This window comes from Hetaerina americana, unplaced genomic scaffold (genome assembly GCF_022747635.1).
Source record: "Hetaerina americana unplaced genomic scaffold, ioHetAmer1.1.p SCAF_4, whole genome shotgun sequence".
Lineage (NCBI taxonomy): Eukaryota > Metazoa > Arthropoda > Insecta > Odonata > Calopterygidae > Hetaerina > Hetaerina americana.
Genome location: NW_027286985.1, coordinates 51,912,078 through 51,927,631, shown reverse-complemented (window position 1 = coordinate 51,927,631; position 15,554 = coordinate 51,912,078). Strand labels below are relative to the sequence as shown.

The 15,554-nt window shown below is 36.8% G+C and overlaps 1 protein-coding gene across 2 annotated transcripts in view; it reads right to left on the bottom strand.

Moving 5' to 3' along the window:
* LOC139691814 (matrix metalloproteinase-2-like) overlaps positions 1-15,554 on the bottom strand; it is a 595,651-nt gene that overhangs the window by 429,924 nt on the left and 150,173 nt on the right. The gene's annotated exons all lie outside the window — the stretch shown is intronic.

The following is a 15,554-nucleotide window of genomic DNA, read 5'->3' as shown; positions in this document are numbered from 1 at the left end:
TTTACGCCAGTCTCACTTCTTCCCTTCGATGTTTACGGCACTAGGAGTAAGGACAAAACGAATGATTTTTGCGAGCTTTTTATGCCTCTTCCCCCTTCGATCCGAATGCAAACATCTTCTCCAGCCTCCGCACAACTTTGTAATATGCCTGGACAGTCTCCGGAGGTGATGACTCGGAGGAGGTGAAATTTAAAAATAGGAGTTTACTTGAGAATTTTTTATTTTTCTTGGGTAAATATTTATACTTAGTAGCGCATTTATTTTCCAGACTAATAAGAGATATTCTCTGCCTCAGTTTCCAAAGAAGGAGATGCTGGGTAAAGGGTACGGATAATTTAACGCCTCTTTCCGTTAATTAATTACTTTATTCAATTCACATCACGTAGGAATGTGTTCATTTAAGCATTACTATCTTCCGTTATGTCAAACGTTTAACATTTTATTTGCACATTACAGGTTTGTCGAAAATCTGAACAAACACATTCAAATTACACATAGCAGCGGGAATTTTCATTAAGAGAATGATTTTTCTATTCCCTTAGTCTGAAATTCCTGCACTTTCATAACTCTTCTGTAACTTATACCACTAACTGACAACCTGGGTGGCAAATAAGTGTGCGCACCGAAGTAGGTTTTTACGAAGTAGCCTTGGAAAAGGTACCCACTTCAACACTAAGAACATTATTTACTGTATCCGTAGATTCGACAGGCCATTTACCTATCGGTTGATACTATCTGCCTCTTCCATGATGGTTCACCCCGTATTGCAGTGAGTAATTGACTATAGATCATTAACGAATATCATTTGAGAGTCAAGTTGGGCTTCAGAGCGAAAAAAATCAGGCGCTGAGTCTATATGCCTATTAGATTGGTTGGAGATTGGAGAATAGCAACGAAATAGGCAATCTTCGTGGCCGAGATAGAGAGGGTGCTTCACTAAATCAAGGAGAATCAATCGGCTTGGGCACGTACTGCGGATGGCTCGGAACCGGTTGAAGTGGCAACTACAAGGAGTGAGAGATGGATGTGGTACGAGCGAGAGAGGAAGACCGAGAGGGCGAGGGGTGCAGGATGTGAAGAGAGACCGGGGGCGTGCGGGGATGGGAGGATGGAGAAGATTGGCCAACTGAAAGTACACACGTAATGATGAGGAAGCCAGGGCCCACACTAACTGTAAACATGTCGGAAGGAAGCGATTGTGATTTTAGATCGGACCTTGCAATAAAAAATTACCTATATATACACGTAAAACTAAAACAATTATCTCAAAACGGGTCATCATGAAATAAATAATCGTAGACGAGCAAATTAAATTTCTTAAAAGCTTTAAGTTTCAGAAGATATTTAAATGAGATAGCTGTATGTAATTTTTACAGCTCCAATAATAAATTAAGGATGTAAGAGATCCTTAATTTTATTTTAACTACGCATAAAATTAATAAGAAAAACCCCGAGAGAAATGCAAAATGTTATTTTCATACTTGAACTTCTGGGAACAAGAGCTAAAAATAACATTATTTTCTCTGAAGAGAGATCAGAGAAGCATGAGAAATGATGAGCCACGTGCCGCGATAAAGACATCTACTCTAAAATATAATTTAAGTAGAAATGTCGACTGAGGGGCATTAAAGTTAAAACTTCTAGGATGAGATAAAACACCATCATACTCCATTAGTGACAATGAGTTTTCAACGTAGCAATGACCTGTTTTTCACTTCATGTTTGCTTTCACTTATATGATACCCACGAAAAATATAAGAATATGTATATTAATATACACTGACACATATACATATTTTTATAGACATACATATATATTTAGGGCCTAAATTTATCACACACGGCAATGAAATACATAAAATGAAAAATCTACAGAACGGGTGCACTCAACTATCAAAATTTACGCCTTCAGGTAAACCCGTAGACAATTTTAAAAGATCTACTGAGAGGTTGGGTCTGATATTTTCAACGCTCATGTCCCGAAGAGCACTGAAGGAGAGACGTCAAGATTCGCTATTTCAAAAATGGTCTTCCGCTCCACTAAATAACCCACCGTCCAAGAAAAAGAAAACGTAATACCTTGAAGTGACATTTTTAATGACTTTATGCTTATTTTTTTCGACATGTATCTTTTCTATTCCCCCGCTTAAACGGTTTTAAGTGTCTTCTGAACCCTTAGCATCGCGTGTCGCCAAAAGCACTCTCCGGTACAAATTGACGTGGCAGTTTCCAGAGACAAAGGAAATTAAAAAAAAATATTCAGGCCTTTCTTACTCCACCCTAAAATCTTCTTGCAGCGGGGAATTGTATTTCAGAGCCAATTAGTGGTTCGTGTCAGAGCAAGCAGGAAAGACGGGGAAAATTTCAATGAATTAGGGAACTGAAGATTTTAAGTAAAGTGGATTGAATCAAGGTAGCAGGTAGTAAAGTAATAACAACAAATATCAGAGATTTTACGGTTTTCTTCGACGGGATATATATATATATATATATATATATATATATATATATATCCATATATATATATATATATATATATATATCCATATATATATATATACATATATACACAGCACTTAGCACTAGTGGACACAGACAAAAACACAGAAACACGCAAAAAAGAGACTCACTAACTTTCTAAAAGTTAATAGCTCTAATATGAAAGTTAGGGAGTCTCTTTTTTGCGTGTTTCTGTGTTTTTGTCTGTGTCCACTAGTGCTAAGTGTTATAAATTACTATTCACGTCTGACGTGAGACTTTCAAAAAGTGTTATATATATATATATATATATATATATATATATATATATATATATATATATATGTGTGTGTGTGTGTGTGTGTGTGTATATATATATATATCTTTTATTGTTTCAATTAAATTTCATAATATAAAAAACTGCTCTCAATGGCATAAGCTACCCACAAGAAAACTTGCAAATGATAATTTTGACTGCATAGCAATAAATAACAAACTAGATAAAAGATACACTCGGATAGAAGATTCTCTGAATGGCACTTCTGGAGCAATCCCTGATAAACTTCCTATATTGCTCATCGAGATAAAAATATAAACACTCAATGGTGCGGTGCGCTAGTCTGATATCAAAATTTCGTTCAACCATAAAAACGTGTGCTTGGAACAGGTGATCTCAAAAGCTATGGGTGGTGTAAAATCCTTTAATTTCTAGCCCTGTGGAAATAATCTCCAACAAATGGATTTATAATCCATCCATCCAAGGAATTTTAGAGATACATAAAGGTTTGTCGTATTTCCTCAGGAGTACACTATTCCCACTCTAAAAGAAAAAAAAGAAGCAGAAAAGAGATAAAGAAAAGGTCCCAATTCACGACACACCAACAGTGGTTGGCCTTCTAACGTCAGCTGCGAAACGGCAGGGCAAAAAATTTGAAAAACCCTATCACGTCATGCAATACCCGACATCCGCAAGCTATGAAGGGATATATAGAAATAGGCTGGAAGACGGAACTGGCGATGGAGCCAAGAAAGGGACAGAAACTTAGAAAGAGAGGACGAGGAGTAGGAATATCAAATGAGCGAAGGAAGGAATCAGAATGTGAGAGGAGATAGAACCGTAAGAAAAGAAGGAAGAAAACTTCACGAGAAGCGGGGATGTGAAAGGTTACTCAGTTTAAATGCATAAACAACACACTTCAAATGTGATGAATCATATTTACGTTAACAGTGAAAACTCTATGGTAAACAAGTAAAACACCCGAAAGTTAATTGAGATTAAAATTCTTAACTAAAAGATAATGGAAACTGCGGTAATACATCATAAATATTTAAATCCCACTCCTCAGCTAAGTGCCATTTCGTATTTTAACCGCGATAATAACTTGTACGACTTTCCCGCTGGACTTCTTGACGCAAACTTAAATCCTAAAGAAGATGCCAGAAACGCCGCTGAAACGTCGTCAGAAAGTATTCATGAAGTGGCTGAAACACAACGAACGAGTATGAAATGGTCGAAAATGAACAAAATAAAAAACAACGAACCATCGGAAAACTGAAAAAAATCGTTGAGAGAAGATCGATCCATCTCTTGTCTTGCGTTCGTTAGTGTCTAAAACAACACTTGTTACCACAGAAAGGGATCAGTAAACCTTACAGCGGTTGAAATAGGAGCAGAAAATATCAGAATATTGCCATGTGATTCGCAGTTACAGCTACAAACTTTGAATTCATCCTATCGCATGTATTCTAAGAGAATACCATGCAATACTGCAGTAGGCTTATGTTTATAACTGAACTTTAGCCCTTTCTATTTGGTTTAAGTAACACTATGATGACAGCAACGGAGGGCACTAAATGAGCAGGCACCTTACGTATCCGGTGGTTTCTCTTACTACCTACACGAGTGACTCAGAAAAAGGGCAATGACCAAAGAATGCTTTAAGTGCCAATAAAAGTAAATACAACTGACTATCCAGTTTTTTTAGCTTCTATGAGGGTTGTTGGATGGTACACTTGCTGACATAAGAAGGAAGACGTGACCAAGGGCGATGTTTGCCATCTACCTAGCCTGGGATTATTTCCCTTCATCATTCGGCGTCTTCCTATCCTCCCCATGTATTCACGGATTTTGGCCCAGCAGTTATAAACTGGGGCGCTATACGAAACAATTTTGAACAGAACCGGAGATGGGGAATCGGAAAGAAACTGGAGACCGTGCGATGTGAAAAAGAATTTAGCGGGATGGTGATGGGAAACACGATGTTCACTGAATGAAGAAATGGACGAGAACGAAAAAAATAATAAAATAACGAGAGCGCAGTATTAAGAGTACGATGTGAATGGAGCGGACGGAAGTGATAAGAGTAAACGAAAACAAAAGAAGACGGGAAGGTGTCGTTCATGACGACAATCGTATACTATACAGCATTCGAAAGCATCCCGGTCCGGTAGACGAACAATCCCCACCATTGTTACGAGATTTCTTTTGTCACTCCGGGCCATGAATGAACGAATCGATCAACGTGCTAATTTTAGAAGCAACTTAAGACCCCTGCCGCATGAAACCAACATCACAAGGCAAGGCGCACGTTTTCATCCAAGTCACGCAGAAAGACCGCAAGAATGCGAAAATCCGATAGTTTGCAATGAATAACATTTCTATGGACTGATCTTGGAATGGTATCGAATCTACGTCGACATTACTTACAATAAAATGTTATCTTAGCTTGTAACATTCATCCCTCTACCATTTGTGTCCTCATGTAAACTAAACAATTGCAGGTTCGACTTAATCGTTGCTGTTTAAGTAGTGATAATATACGTATGTGAGGTTTTTGGCATAATTTGAGGTGAGCCGTCAATATAATACCCCAAGCTTCGAGTGTAGAACGATATATAATAATGTTAAGCTATTGAGCTAGTTCAGTTCAATATTGAAAATGGGATAGGGATATCCTTCACCGTTAGTGATGGGTAAACTAATATTATTTGCTAATAGGAAATAAATATTCAAATAATCCTAGAGTATGCATCTTTAAGCATTCAATAGCATCAATCCGGTTGTAGTAAGGTGTTCCATTTGAAAGTTACGGTGAAATTACCGAGTTCAGAAATATAATTTGGCAAAGAAATTTCAATCTTCCCGCAGGCATTCTAATGTCGTAAAAAAATCAGTTTAAAGAATATTGAAAATGTGCTCCAATTAACGATATTAAAATCGACTTATATTCCACATTTTTGGCTTCCTATGGTGTAAAATGAGGATATTTAATGCTTAATTAATGCAAGGCTTTGCTATTTAAGATATTTTCGTGCATAAATATTAATTAAAATTTCCAAGTCAAAATTTTCCTAGGTTAGCTAATCTTAAGGAAAGTCCACATGTCAAAGTTCCTTTGTTCCTTTTAAAAATATTCGCATAGATATTTCCATTTTGTGATTGAAAACATAATTCTTTACAAGATGATGCATTTTATTGGAGTTTGGCATGGCGCCGTTTGTGCACGCCCACAGGTGGATGTCCCGAAGTGACGGTCGAGTACAATGAGTTCATGACGTTCGAAATGTCAACGTTGATGTAACAAGGCAAGAGAATCTATGACGAAGTTTTCGGTAAATCAATACTTCAAATAAATCCCCGCGGAAAATTTATTTCCCAGGAAAACTGGGATAAAAACACACTAAAATGCCGAAGGCAAATGTCAGCAGGTGCATTCATTTAAAAGTTAAGGTTTAATCCTTTAATCCCATTCAGTTAAATTTTCTCTTATTTTAACATCCGACACACCCAGCTCTTTTGAGGTACAAAAAAATTATTCCTATTGCCAAATGGTCGTTTTAAATATAACGCCTTGACACGCCCGCAAAATCCGGGAAGCCACAAACTATCTGTCACGCTGAAAAGACATAGGCTGGGATATTTCGACCGAAATCCCTTCATCGGCTCTCCGCGAAGCGCCATGGATAGATTTCAAAGGAGTATCGGGCACCCTTTCTTTTACATACTTTTTGCCGAAATCGACTTTTGGTAAAACGTTTGCGCAAGGTTTTTTTCTTTATAAATCATGTCTTGAAAGAATGGATGACTCACGATGGAGAGAAACGGAAAGGACGGAATTTTGTGGTAGGGTGAGAGATAAAGAGAGGGAGGGAAGAGTGGAATGGCTTGAAAGAAATGTGACACTGAAAGAGGTGGCGTAGAGAAGGAAAAAAAAGAAAAACGTGCGAAATGCCTTCCGTTATAGCTTTCGCTCGCTAATAAATTAATACTTCCTCGCGTTTTTCCTCCTTTTACAATTCCCTCCGTGAATTCCTATGCACATGCGCGTTCCTCAATCCATATTGCTGAATACGTTGGATGTGACACTATGCTTATATTAACACTTGCCTCCTTATCTCATACAGCACGCCTCGACTTCCTTTCTCATAAACAAAATAACTTTCGCGTTTCCATCCAATATTCGATCCGCTTATTCTGTTGCAAATATTTCGTTCACAAAATGAAAACCGCCTAAACAGAATTCCTACTCTAGGTAACGCAGTAATGTTGACTATGGTATGCATTTTAAAATTCATAAAATAAATTAGCCTTAGAATGATAGCCGGAATGGCACTGAATAAACTCAATTCACTCCTGCAGTCTTTAGCCAAGTTTCTTTCCGATCTATTGTACGTAATGCACCCCACAAGACGCATAAAAGCAAATTGATGGATATCTAGCTAACGCACTTTGATAGGTGTCGCCTTAATTATAAATGTATCATCCTTCATAATATATATTCAGCGATTTATTATTTACTCAAATCCAAAAACATTAAAATCTAAAAATTTTAATCAATATTTAAATTTTAAGAGAAAAATTAAGTACGCATTTTATTAAATGTTTAATGTACGTTGTATGTGCATATCACGCCCATACTAGCTCCTCCACTTTAGGTTTTTATTTCCTAAGTTCTACAATATTTTCTTTTAAATCACCTTTGCGGCCTTCTTAGGTTTCTGACTCAACTATGCGCCGATTTCCTAAATACGCGAGGTTGTATTTTTCTGGCAATAAATTGATACATTAAATCTCATAAAAATTGATTCAACCTAAATATGGTTACTATTTCCGTTCAGACGTAGCAGAGTATTTATAAATCAATTTATCAATAATTTTCCATTCAGAAGCCCTCAATATGGTTTGATTACTCAGTCCATGGTGAGGTAAATTAAAAATGTTTTTACGCGACATCCAGGAGTTTCAATATTATTGGAGCATTATAAATTATTAAGCAGTCTTCTTATTTCCATGACATCTTAATTTATATGAAGCAGTTTTACTCTTTACCTTAGAATATTTTCTGTTTTGAGTTCTCATTTGCATTACAGTTAGTTCTTAATTCCTGCGTTTGAAAGTGTCCAAAGATGCTGGAAGGAGCTCGCAGTAAAAATTATGCATGACATAATAATATTTATTCAGCCATCAAACTCGAAAATTTCCATTTGAATTTGAACGAAGCGGATGCAATAAAGTTTTGTTTCCACGCTGGAATGAAGTCTTGAGTCACAACCTGGATCAATAATACACAATCTCCTCAGTCCAATTACCAAGAATTCATATATAAGATTGAATAACCCTAAGGACCTGAGTATTTAAATTATTATCTATGAAAGATTACGGAGATCGTTCAGCCCAAACAAACCGATACGTTCGGTGAAATCAATTTCCAAGTTAGTCACGATGGCAATATAAAATTGCATGAAATAATAGGCAGCATAATTTTAATTTTCAATTAGCAAATTTATTCTTGACCGATTTAGCAGCCAATATTTCATTCTTTAACATTTTATAAACACCTGTTTTTGTTTCGTAGGTGTGGAAGTGGAAGGGCTGTTTAGGGTAAAAATCAGTGTTCTGGAATCACCCTGGTAGTTTTATCATTACTCCAAGTCCATTTCATGTTTTTTTCCGTGGGAGTGGTATATTTTTGATAGAATTAATGGGTATTCTAAAATAAACAGGTGATTATTATTATTAGGTTATCTACCGGTTAAGGTAGGTTTTTGGATGGACACAGCTACTAAATAGATATTTTGTGATTCCTAACAAAATACAAAATCCAGTATCCTACTCTACATCAAGTCCCTCTTCATCTCTGAGTACTTTCTTCCTCCCTTCATCCCGTCCAACATCCCTATCCTGTTCCTTCCCTTTCCTCGTTTGCCTAACATTCTCCCCTCAATCACAGTCTTCAACATCCCGCTGCCGGTCAATACCCCCTTCATCCACTTTTCCTGCCTCCATAGGATTTCTCCCAAAAAACCCCTGTCTTCGCCCACCATACCAAGTACTTCCTCGTTTGTTTTCTAAACAAGTGATATGAGATGGCATTCTTTATTAACTATGCATTCGAATAAACAAATCCGATTATGTTTAGGAATAATATTTTAAAGAATGTAGGCTTAATTCCATTTTCCAATGAGCACAATACGGGAAGAAGGGAAAATACTGCACCACGTTGGGCATCCATCGTCCATCAAAACTCTTACCGAGCATATCATCTTTAGGTTTGGGTAACATGTATTTTCAACATCTGAACCACACATTTAATTACAAGCTATGACTTTCAGCTTTCCTTAATATTGTTTAAATAATTAATTCCCTTAAATTCTTAAAATTTCAAGCATTAAAATTCATCCTCACAAGTCCGTGACTTAAAGAAAACTAATCACGTACTGAGATGAATGGATAATCTTCACATTCGCACGAAACTTAACCACAAGATATTTTGGGTACCTACCTCCTTGTCCTTTTAACCAAATGCAAATAAAAACATGATGAAAACATCCAAATTCTCTACATTCATCTCCAGATTATCTCCCTTGAACATATACTACCATCTCCATTTTCTTTCCTTGTCACACACTCAGGAATTCTCTTCAGGATATCTACCGCTCGGTGGGAGGGTTTGAATTACCGCTGTTTCATAAATCTCAACTTCTTTATTTCGAACGCGAGGAATCGGCCGTTTGGCGGATGGAGGAAGATGTGTGGATGGGCAAGAATATAAACGAGGGGCGAGGAAGGGGAAACGAGGAATTGGGGTGTGGGGTGGCGGCGGAGGGAAAGAGACCCGAGAAAAGCAGGATGGAGGGAGCGAAGAAGGCAAGGGGTCGGGTAGAGAGAAATGGGAGAGGATTAAGGACCAGAGGGCGAATACGGTTGGGCAAAAAGCAATTTTTTTCCTCGTCATTTACATTAAGAGGATACGTGAAAGACATATATAGAGAGAGAGGGGAAAGAGTGGAAAATGAAAATTTTCAGCACATTTTTGGGCCAAAAAGTCGCGATAATGCAAAAGCGCTGAAAAAATGACAACTACAACCCTATACGGTTAAATTATGACCTTCGAAACCCTTTAAAGGTAACGCAATTATTTTCTGTTAATATTTTTGCGGGTAAAACTGGTGTATAACTCAAAACGCGGCTTTCTGTAAGCCGTGAGTAGGCTGTATACGATTCGATTATAATTTAATATGATTCGATTATAATTTTAAATCCAATTTAACTGACAATGGTGAGCTAAATAAATTGTTGCTATCGTGAGAATTTTAGGTAATTTCAATTGGAATAGGACCAAACATTTTTTTATAAAAAGATCAATAATAAGCGGAATTCTTCATGTGAAGAAATTTCCAAGAAAAATTAAAATGTTAAAAGGTGAACATACTCATGCCCAGCGTGAATTTCACCAGATTACCGCTTTAATTACACTCCGATCACGTTTCATAACCACTTTTTGTCTTGAAATGTTAAATTTTCATTTCATTAAATTTAGGTGCTGCGAACGATCACGGAAATTATGTTTTCAATAGTAATAACGACTGAATCAGGAAAATTGTGGCAGAAATAAGTCTTAAAAATTTTAAAGCTTAAGTTCTCCAAAAAAATTGTTATGTGACTTGCATACGGAGGAGCTACAGAAAGTAAAGTTATTAGTCTTTCACTCTTATGCGCGAAATTATCATTTTCAAACCTGCATTATTTGTGTACCATCGCAACTCGTGGTCATGGTCAAGCCTCTATTCAAATTTACTGCGATATTATTTACCCACACCAAAGCGATGAAGTAAACTTCTTTGACAATGGCGAATGATTAAATTAGTAACTTGTTTAATAAGTCCATTCATTGCATGAATACAACTTGAAATAATTTTATATAAAAAAAACATAGAGGATGAAAATACAGGTATCTTAATTTTTTTACATTGGAACAGTCTAATATGACTGCCTCCATCAATTGAAACAACACGAAAATATTTCTCAGCGTGGCTCGTCATTCGATGCTTTGAGAGCTTACCAAGCAAAGCTCGCTTGCCCAATAAGTTACCCAGGATATCATTTCGCTTGGATGAAATAGGGTTCGATTGATGAAGGGAGAAGAAAAAGGAATACGCCCAGGGATAACGTTCAAATTCCGTCCGTAGTCCTTAGCCACCCTGTTAGTCACCCACTTCCGGCTAAATTGAGGCATAGACCAATCACTATCTTCGGCATTGCCAACATTAACTTTACTGAACGAATACTTAACGAGAACAAATTTCTATCCAATTAAGGAGCTGAGAAATATATTGGATAATGGTTCAGATTGGAAAAGAACGAATGTCCAATTATTGCACCGCAAAGTATTAAAATTCAAAAAATTAAATAAACCGCCATCGAGTAATGACATACAAAAACACAAAACACAAAAGATGGAGGAAGATGTACATCCAAAGAATGAGAAAGCGGAAATCCTACGATAAGAAAGGAAATTACACGCAGGTGAGACTATCACCGCACGTGTATCATAAGGCGATGAGGACGGACGGAGAAAGCCAAGAGGAGAGGCGATGTGGCGAGGAGTAGGCGGACGTACGAAAATGAAAGAGAGACGACCGACTAGGCGTTGGGTTCAAAATGCTATGCGGGACAAGAAGAAGGCTGCGGGGGTGAGAGGGAAGGTTCAGGCGCATTTAGAATTGCGTCATCGTTTTAACGGCGTGCGAGACCGTAGACGGTGGCGGGAACTGAGGGGTTGGGAGAGAAAGAAAACAGCACACGGAGAGTGGGAAACGGCCGATAAAAAACATAACCCCGAATCATGTTTGGCAAAAAAAAACGCCAAATGTCACCAGAAGTCGATTCCAACTGCCCTTTAGCGACAAAAATTCTGAGATTTAGAGGCGAATCCAAGGGTGATCATCCTCATGAAGTACACATGGCACTCACAATACGTAGGCTCTGGAATTTTGCGCCTGAAAATTAAATTACCTGTATTTTCAAATAGATAGCAAAAAAATACACCGACGCGTAGAGCCAAATAAACAAACTTAAATCGCCTCTTGACTGGATTAAATGAAAAAAAATCTAAGCGAATTTTACTGGAACTACTACAATAAATCAAGCATTACACTCGTAATTATACGTTTCATCCGTTTCAACTGATCCGTGGTTACAACCGCCTTAACAAAAGAGAGCATTGATAAACCACGTAGGTGGGGATAATGAACGCAAAAAGGGTGCCAATTCGATACTTGTTTGAATAAATCATGTTTTTTCTCAGAATAAAACGCAGCATTGCCAGAAAAAAGTGGTTGCACTTAATTACAAGCATGATTGAACGGTAGAAACCAGAAAAAATCGTTTTCAATGAATCATAATCAGAAAGTCTAAGAATCAGTATTAAAAAATCTTTTCGCTGCCATTTATTCATTAGATTTGTTCCAGTAACTTGTGTTCCAGGCTGGTGGATACTAGTTTTGACGCTATTCAACGGATATTAATTTCAACTGATTTAGTATACATTTTGGTAACGCAACACTCTCCATAGGAAGAAGGAAATTTAAATGGTAATTTTTTTCGTGACTAGAAATTTATTATTTAATTTGTTCACAGCCAATTACAAGAACTCATACCCAGTAACACTTTCGATACTGTTATTTTAATTTTCAATCTTTAATTTCTCTGACCTCTGAAATTAAAAAAAAACAAAAACCCATGAAAACGATATATTGTTTCACAACTGCGAATCCCATTTTATAACTCAATTCTGCGGAGGCTCCCCCAGATAATGCAAACCCCACACATGCTCCGAGCGAAACGGCAGACCATTTAAGCTTTAGATGAATGGCGCCGTCTTCTATTCTTTCTTTTTATAGCCGGCGTATAAACAGGAAGAGGAGACACGGGGGTGGATAGGAAAAACATAATGAGGAAGCGATAAACTGGATGGAAAGGGGAAGGAGATCGACCGAAAGAATGGGGACGGCTGAGGCATAGGTGGAAGGAGAGATCGCTGCAAGGATAGGTGAATGGCCGAAATAAAACTGATTGAGAGTCTGTCGAAGGCTCTCCTGGATTCAATAAGAACTAAATTCATAGGAAAGTCGGTGTACGAGGAAGATTCACTGGATCTATGCTGAGCAGGCACTCGCGTTTACAAAAAGGGATCTTCCACAAATGACGTTGGTCAGTTGGGAAGGATAGAGGGAGATGCCAGATGGCGCGAGAGGGATGTGGATTTTGCATGAAAGGTGATGTCATCTAGGGGCCGTTCATAAATGACATCCGTAATTTTTATGTACTTTTTTGACCCCCTACCCCCCTCCCGTATTTCCTCACTTTTCCCTGATCTCTTCCATTCTGTGCGACATGTACGGGATGTGACGAACCATTATCGTATGCTCTACCAGTTTCGTGAAGAATCGTTATAAATTTATAAACGAACAGACATTCACCTTATCATTAGCAGTAGGTTTTGGAAGTATGAAGAGAAAATGCAAGACTTATACTTTCCCATAAATGCAAATAATTCCAATTTAATATTGACGGGATCACAATAAGGGGTCAAGGAAAACCGACTGCTGAACCAATCTTTACTTAGAATCATTTTTCCCAAATAAAAATCTGCAATCCTCCTCTCGTGGAGGATTGCAGATTAAGATGTAGATGCAACCTGCGGGTGCCCCCTTCCTTGATTAGAAAAAAATGATCTCACATTGGACATCACCGACCTAATCGGGTCCGAATAGTTGGTAGAGGTAAAACCAATATTAAATTTTGATAAAGTGATGAAACACACCTTTAATTACCTTCTCTAAATACCCTTTAAAAAAGGAAAAAGTACGCATAAACCCATATGTCAATATAAAAAAAAATAGACTGTTTAAAATGAAAGAGTAAGTTGTGTCAGGGATTGGGTAGAAAATAATTGCTGTTTAAAATGAAAGGGTGAGTTGTCTCAGGGATGGGGTAGAATATAATGGATTTCCCCTTTTTCAAAACATATATTCCTACACCTTTCAATTTCGCTTTCGCTAATTGAACAACAAACGTACACTTTCCGTATTTACACGCATTTCTACTGAAGACTTTATGGGATAGTTTTTTTAAAAAGATGGTAGATACGGCCCCTAAATAGCATGTAAAAACAACTCAGGTAGCCTTTATTATAGAACAAATAAAAATCAAACATTGTCACGATATTAAGCTTCGGCCAACCCAACAGCAACACATAAGAGAACACGTTAATTAGCCAAATGGTGCTCCCTTAATATAAGTGGGGTCATTTAATTGTTCTAATAACTAAGCTACGAAGAAAGAACATTTTAACAGCATAAATGATACTTTCTTAATTCAAAAAAGGCATGGTACATTATGAATCGAATTTAAAGTCCCATATATTTCTGATTTATAGGTCAAAATTTAACACCGTAAATCACCTCAACGGATTTAATGGCCCAAAATCCTCAAACCCAACGTTAAGCCAAAAAACACTGTTTCATTTATTTCTTGCAAAATAATTTCACCACTGCACAGAATTGAATAAAAAATATCAGCTACAATTGCTCTATCTACGTAAATGGCTTTTACTGTCCTTCAAAAATGTTTCATTTAATTTTATTTCTAAGAGCCCAATAGTAATAAACCGCATTGCTTTTGAGATCAAAACGACATTAAAAATTTACCTTTGTCATGAAAGCATTTTGTCTTATAAAATTAGTTAACAAACTGTATGCAGAGTTATAGAACTATCATTATTGAAGTAATCATACGGAGGAGCGAAAAGATAAAAAAACCCGTGATAAAATTTATTTAGCAATGTTTTCATTGCGAGCAAATATAACGGTGACGAATCCATTTTCATTGGATTATCAAAGATTAGCCGTGGAATTTTCCGGGACGGTCTAGCTATTATTGATTTGGAAATTTTAATCCAAAATTAACAATAAAAATCCCAAGCGTCAGATAAGGGAAAACTCATTTATGCTGTATACGATCGTCGGCAAAGCGTGGTCTGTTATCGCCTGCCATTGATGTGTTCAGCCAAATTCAATTTCCGCATGATTGCAATATACGAACATATATAATTTTATAGTAGGCCTTCCCTTGACTAACGTGCTCATGGTAATTGGTGAAAAAAGTAATCATTTAAAATAATGTAAATCATGTTTATACTTAAACATACCTATTCTAAGGTTTACCAAGCATTTTATCAAATTTAAAAAAATTGTTTATTTTATTCGGAAATTAATATAAAATAAAATTCATTTTCAGAATGATAAGGAGAAGTAATGCAGCTGAGCTTCAATACGTCGAGGAGTTTCAGAAGTCGAAAGATATTCAAAATTGCAGGCATTTTGAACTACGGAAAACCTGCTTTCATTGGTTCACCTTGGAATTGCAGCGATTAATATGAGAAATAGAGAGAATACGAGTTAGTACAGTTTTTAGTCAAATAAAGTTCATTGCAAAGTAAAATATGGAATAATTTTCTGACAAAAATAGACAGGAAATAACATACCCATTTCCTTAAATATTCTACATTTTAAATCATTGAATGAACAAAAACTTGTTCAAGCTACAGACCTGTCAACTAAAAGTGTAATTAAGTATGCAGGATATACATGAGTTGAAATCGGACCAAAATGTACGATGCATGGAGATAAATGTAATCGGACTTATCAAAACTTTTAAGCACGTAATGGTAACTGTTTCATGAGCATTTCTATTTTTTCTTAGCATTTCTATTCGCTGAGGTACACATTCACAT